The following is a 7,073-nucleotide window of genomic DNA, read 5'->3' on the forward strand; positions in this document are numbered from 1 at the left end:
CAATTTTCCCTCTAACTACTCTCTTGCCTCTAATATAGGAATAAAATGCCTTTGGATTTTCCTTAATCGTACCAGCCAAAGCCATTTCATGCCCTCTCTTTGCCCTTCTAATTCCCCTTTTTAGCTCCCTCCTACTCTCTCTATATTCCTCCAGCGCACTCTCTGTACCCAGTCGTTTCGACCTAACATACGCCTCCCTCTTCTTCCTGACCAAGTCTTCAATACCCCCTGTAATCCACAGCTCTCTAATCCTACCTTTCCCATCCTTCTGCTTAACCGGAACATACCTCCCCTGCAACCATTTCATTTTGCCCTTAAAAGCCTCCCACTTGCCAACTGTGGACTTGCCAGCTAACAGTCCCTCCCAATCAGTGTCCTGCAGCTCCCTCCTAATCCTGCTATAGCTCGCCTTTCCCCAGTTCAGCACACTCCCGTTCGGCCGGCACTCATCCCTTTCCATTTTTAACCTAAAGTAGACGGACTTGTGGTCACTGTTAGCCACATGTTCGCCTATCTCTACCTCCCCCACCTGCCCCTGCTCATTACCCGACACTAAATCAAGTATAGCCCCTCCCCTAGTCGGGCTAGTTACATACTGCTCTAGTGACCCTTCCAAAACACATCTCACAAACTCCTCTCCCTCCATACCCCCAGCTCTAGGCCCCCTCCAATTCACTCCTGGAAGATTAAAGTCACCCACTACAACCACTCTATTCTTCCTGCACCTGTCCAAAATGCCCCTGCAAATGCCTTCCTCCACCGACCTCGGGCTGTTGGGTGGCCTATAGTACACCCCTAGCAATGTGATCTCTCCCTTTTTATTCCTCAACTCCACCCACAGCGACTCAATCCCTGTCTCTTCCATATCGTCCTCCCTCTGCACTACTGTGATGTTTTCCTTTACTAACAGTGCCACCCCTCCACCTCTCTTCAACCCTCCTCTGTCACACCTAAAACACTTGTACCCAGAAACATTCAACTGCCGTCCTGCCGTTCCCGTAACCACGTCTCCGTTACAGCCACCACATCTAACTGCCTCACAAACATCAAGGCCCTAAGCTCATCTGTTTTCCCTGCCACACTCCTAGCATTGAAACAGACACAGTTCAACCCACAAGTGTCCCTCGGAACCTCCTTCTCCCTGATAATTTTCCTTTCACCCGACTCTCTCCCAGCCACCTCCTCACCCCCCCTCCCTATTAGTTTAAACCAATCCTGAACACCCCAGCTAACCTCCCCACTAAGACACTAGTTCCCCTCCCGTTCAAATTTTCCCCACCCCTCCTGTACAGTTGCCCTTCTCTCCTAAACACCTCCCAGTGATCCACAAAAGTAAAGCCCTCTACCCTACACCAATCCCTCAACCATGCATTCAACTGCATGATCTCATCATTCTTTGCCCTGCTAGTACTGGGCAGCAATCCAGAGAGTGCCACCCTGGAGGTCCTGCTCTTTAGTTTGGACCCCAACTCCCTAAATTGCCTACGGACCTCTACCCGAAAGTACTATTAACACTATTTCGTAAATCATTATTTAAGCACAAAAATAGCAACAAGGCAGTGTTCTATACGGATCTCAAGGGTTCCTTTACTCTCTCAGGGCCAAATCAAAGTGTGCCACAGTTCTCAGGAATTCACCGACTCAGTTTCCCAGTCTGGTACTTAAGACTTCCAGAGTCCTTTCTTTCCGTGCAAAGATTCCACTGCAGGTCTGTCCACAAATTTTATTAGGCAGATCTAACAATTTAAATTCCTCATTCACTTAGACTTCTCATTCCAAGCAAGAGCCCTACTCTCAATTCCTGCTTATTGACTCCAGATCAGAAACACCGCTCAGATTCCTAATAGCCTCTTTGCTCCATGTTCTAACTGCTGGCAAATGCATAACAGTCTTCTCACAGCCTTCCACATTGACTGTTTCTGTGAGGAAAACAAACATTCAGAACAGAAGACGGTCTCTATTCGACCTACTCCCATGGCAACACATATCCCAGATGAAGATTTCAGTTAATTAGCATCAATTCCCAAACTTGTCCTTGATCTTAAAATTGATTGATACTTAAGGATGTTCCCTTGGTTCCCATTTGCTTGCAAACCTTTCTTTGACCTGGGATTCACAAGAATAATTTACACCTCTGAGGACAGCTGTAGGCATATTAGTCCAAATCTTCTGATCTTTAAGTGGTCTAAGAACAGATATACCCCAGAAATTGTGTTTCGGGCTCCTTTGAAATCCTAATAGAAGGACTCTGTGGGAATTGCTCAGAAGGTTTGCCTCTGATGGACAATTTTCATGCTCCCCAGGGCCCAACATAAAAGTCTCCAACTCTGAATTAGAGTTGGAGATTTCACAGTTCAAACTTACCTCTTTAGTTACCCAGGGAATGTTAAACAGAAGAAAAACCTGGTCCAATACCTGGTTAATTATACAATGGGCTCCTCAGTTACACACACTGCCCTCTGACCCAAACGCTACCCCCACGATCTGACCCAACTCTCCCAATCTAGTTGCCACCCTACTCCCTTCCCTTTTGTCAACTTCGGGATATTTAAACTTTTTCCTCAGCCAAATACAGCAGCTAGCACCATGAAAGGCGATGTGGCTTCACACAGGTTCTATATGCTGCTCCCTACAAGATTTTCAGCACCAGATCAGATGTAAATGATCCTCCTTTGGAAAATCACTCAGCAAAATAGGAACTAAGTGTGCATTTCTTTCCAGATTGGAAAGTCTAGGTCCTTATCTCTACCAATACTGGGGTTGCCAACTGTGAATACTTGCATTCCTGGAGGTTTCATCACCTGACTTGAGGAAGGATGTGGTGGCATTGGGGGCAATTCAGAGGCTGTTCACCAGATTGATTCTGGGGATGCAAGGGTTGATGTACGAGGAGAGATTAAACAGTTGGGGTTTATTCTCGCTGAAGTTTAAAAGGGTGAGAGTGGATCTGATTGAGATATATAAAATACTAAAAGGGATTAATAAGTCAAGTTGGACTAAATGTTTCTCCTTGTGGGGCAATCTTTAACAAGAAGTCACAGGTAGAGAGGTGATAGATTTAAAACTGAGATGAGGAGGAACTGTTTCTTACAGAGGGTGGTGGATTTGTGGAACTTGCTGTCCTATAGCGCAGTGGAGTCTGAATCATTAAATGTTTTTAAGGAGGAGATAGATGTATTCGTGATTTAAAAATGGTTTAAAGGGATACGGAACAGGTATGTGGATTTAAGGCCAGATCAGCTATGACCTGATTAAATGACAGAACAGGCCCAAAGGACTGATTTGCCTACTTCTGCTCCTAATTCCTATATGTTCTTATAATTTGCTCCCATGCTCCAGCTATTAGTCTACCAAAACATCCATCTTTGGCACACACTGCCTTTCAATGCCACTTGGAAAGCAAAAGGACTCATTACCCAATTCGGTGATGCTTTACTGTCGGCCAAACAACCTGATTTCCCATTTTTTACATTTCGTATCTGGTTAAGGAAAATGTTTTAAAAAAATGGAAAAGAAATACTGCTTGGATGTCCTGATGATATTTCTTTAGGGTTGCAAAGAGCCATGTCCTGAGGATTGATCTACACTTCTTGGAGACTCCAGGCCAATCCTAGAGGGTTGCCAACCCAAGCCAAGACTCAGAAAGGTTACCCGTTATTCATGTTTTCAAACTTCTAATTTTGACCTTATTAAACAAACATTTACTTCAGTCTTTGTTTGCCAAACTCTCAAACAAGGTGCTACCATTATCTTATTTTCAAAACTTCAATCCTAACCTAAATGTTTTAGTGCCAAAACAAATTCATCATGAAATCAGACATTTTAATAACATTAGTCAAGATTGTGTGAACAATGATAAAGTCCCAAGGACCCCATGTTAAACAGAGTCAAGTACAGGCTTCCAACAATGTCCAAAAGCCAAATCTTGTGGAAATGAAGAATTAGTACCATCTGCAGTAGGAACTTGAATACAATGCCAAAACAATGCCAGTTGTATAAATGAAAGATTCATGATGCTTCAGTTCACAGCTCAGCTGTAACCAATATGCCATCATCATCTGCACTTTTGCTCCTGCCCCTGACTTCAAAGATGTTAAAAAGTTTTACTCTGAAGACTTCAAGGTCACTGTCATCAAAAAGAAGGAAAAAAACATCCTTATAGGGGACTTCAATGCCAGGGATAGCTGCAACCCTGACATCCAGAGCAGAACTATTGGAAAAAACAGGGTGGGACAAGCCAATAGAAATGGTGCCCTCCTGCTGACAAAGCGTGCTTAGCGTGGCCTCAACATAAAACCCTCTTCCATCAGAGAGAGGAATGCAACATCACAAGAAGTTATTCTGTCACTACCATTGCTACATGTATAAAAAGCCAATTGTATTCCGCATTGCAAAGTTAGGATATTTTCCTCCACTCTCTGCAGTTGTTCTCTTTATCGAACAAGTCAGATTGCCAGTTTTCTGATGTTTCTAACTTGTAATTTCAACCAGAGTTTCTCCTCTTTCCTCCACTTCTAATTATGATCATTTTCCTCCCCCATGAAAGACTTCCATAAAAAAATCTGAAGCTGAAACACCTTAATTTGCCTGTTTAAAATTTGAATGATAAGTTAATTCCACAACAGTGGTAATCTCAAAACAAAGTTACTGTGGAATTAGCAGTATCAAATTATAGATTAGTTGTAATGGGGGGCTGTGATTATCCTAATACGGAAAAGATAGCTAATCTCTCAAATGCCATACTCCCATGCTTTTCCCATACCCTTGATGCCTTTAGAGGCAAGAAATCCATCTCTTTCTTAAATATATTTGGCCTCCACCTTCTCTGATAGAGAAGTCCACAGGTTCACCACCCTCAGTGAAGAGATTTCTCCTTATCTCAATACTAAATGGCCTACCCAGTGTCCTGAGACTGCGACCCCTTGTTCTCATATTGTCTTTGTTGGGGATTAGGATGAAACAATTATTCATCAATATATCAGCAAAATCAGAGCAACTGATGCGCTTGCCAGATCAATGAAAATATTTCTAAGAAAACAGGAGACAAAGGGTTATTTACATTTTGTACAAATGTACAAAACTGTGTACTGCTCCCAATGCTCCTCCATGTCCACATCCTCTCTTCACAGAGCAGCTACACTCCATTCCTACAGCATAAAAAGCCCACCTCCAATCCAACCATCACTCCTTAGTTTATCTTGAAACACTTCTTGTTGTCCTCTGACAAAGGTCACTGAATAAAATATTGGGGTCTCCCCACTTCAGTTTCTGACACTTGCTCCTCAATATTTCCTGGGTCCTCTTGATCACATGGCCCAGATACAGTACAACTTGAAAGCCAAATGAAAAACTCCATGAGCCATATATTTTTGCTTGCAGTGGGGGAACATTTAGGGTACAGTGATCATAGCATTGTAAGGTTTATAGTAGCTATGGAAAAAGACCAGGAACACTTTTAATTGGAAAAGGGTTGATTCCTGAGGAGTGAGAACAGATCAGTGAGAACCGGTAAATTGCAATCAATAACTGGCAGGCCAATCAATAACAATGAACTGTCTTTAAAAATGAGAATGTTTTAGATTAGCTGAGGTATATTCCCACAATAACCCAAGCTGGTAATACCTGGATAAAGAGATGGAGAGCAAGATGAAGCAATGAACACCTTGGTACAATTGATGCCAGGCTGATGATACAAAGCAAGAATCAGACTCAACATAGCAAGTTCTTTTTTACTTCTTCCTCTGCAATGAGGCAAAGGGAAAGTGAGAGAACAGACTGACAACGTCTTCTATTGCATTATAAATCATAAAAGGGTAAGTAAGGTTAGGTAGGGGAACTGAGACACCAAACATATGGTGGAAGATGGCACTCCTGAAGCACTTAGTGAATATTTTACATGTCTTTGTCAAGGGAAATGCTGAAGTCAGTGAATCTATGAAAGCTGGCTACATTTAAGCTAAGTCACCAGGATGAGATCAGGAAAGCGGTACAGATAGGTACTATCCAGAACTGTTGACTGCTCCTCAAACATCGAGTAGTGCCAGAGGACCAAGGAATTGCAAATGTTATGTCCTTATTCAAAAATGGGTACAATGATGCCCAGCAACTCCAGGCTGGTCATTTTAACTTTAATGGTGTGAACAACTTTTAGAAACAATCGCCTGGGACAAAACTATCACTTGGACAAGCATTGCTTAATTAAGGAAAGAAAGCACTGATTTCTTAGAGGCAGGCCATTTTAACAAGATTGATTTTGTTAATGAGGTAAGAGGTTGAGGGTATAAAACAACTGATAAATTGCCACCTAAGAGTTCTGCTAGCAAAGTAAGCCTGTGAAATAAAAGGGACACTAAGTAGCATGGATGTGAAATTGGAAGCTGATTGTCAGGAAACAGTAGTGACAAGTGTTTGTTTTGCCAGAGTGGGGAACAGCATAAAGTGTGGTTTCCTTAGGGGCTGTATCAGGAACTCCCACTGCTTCTTTTTAATATCTGGAATTGGGTGCATAGATCACACTTTCAAAATGTGCAGATGACAAAATTTGGAAGTACTTCAATTTTAAGGATAGCGATAAGGCTTCAAGAGGACAACAGATTGGTGGAATGGGCAGGCAAATGGCAGATGACATGTAATGCGCAGACAGGTGAAGTAGTATATTTTGATAGAAAGAACTGAAGGCAATAAAAAAGGTACAATTCTAAAGCAGATGCACAAATTGCGAGATGGGGGTATGTGTGCACAAATTGTTGAAGATGGCACGTTGAGGAAGTGGTTTTTAAATAGAGGCAGAGGGTATAAAAGCAAGGAGATTATGAACACGTATGGAACACTGGTTCAACTTCAACTGAATATTTGTCCAGTCTGGGCACCACGCTTCAGAATGTGAAGATTTTAGAAGGGATGCAGGAAAAATGAGAATGGCTCCAGGGATGAGGGACTTCAGTTATATGGATAGATTGTAGGCGTGGGCCTGTGGGGGAAGGGAGGTGTTCTCTTTGCTGGAGGAAGAGAAATTTGAAAAGAGGTATTCAAAATCATGAGAGGTCAAGATAGAGCACATCTGATCCCACTAG

The sequence above is a fragment of the Carcharhinus amblyrhynchos genome, chromosome 9 (genome assembly GCF_965287045.1).
Source record: "Carcharhinus amblyrhynchos chromosome 9, sCarAmb.v2.hapA, whole genome shotgun sequence".
Lineage (NCBI taxonomy): Eukaryota > Metazoa > Chordata > Chondrichthyes > Carcharhiniformes > Carcharhinidae > Carcharhinus > Carcharhinus amblyrhynchos.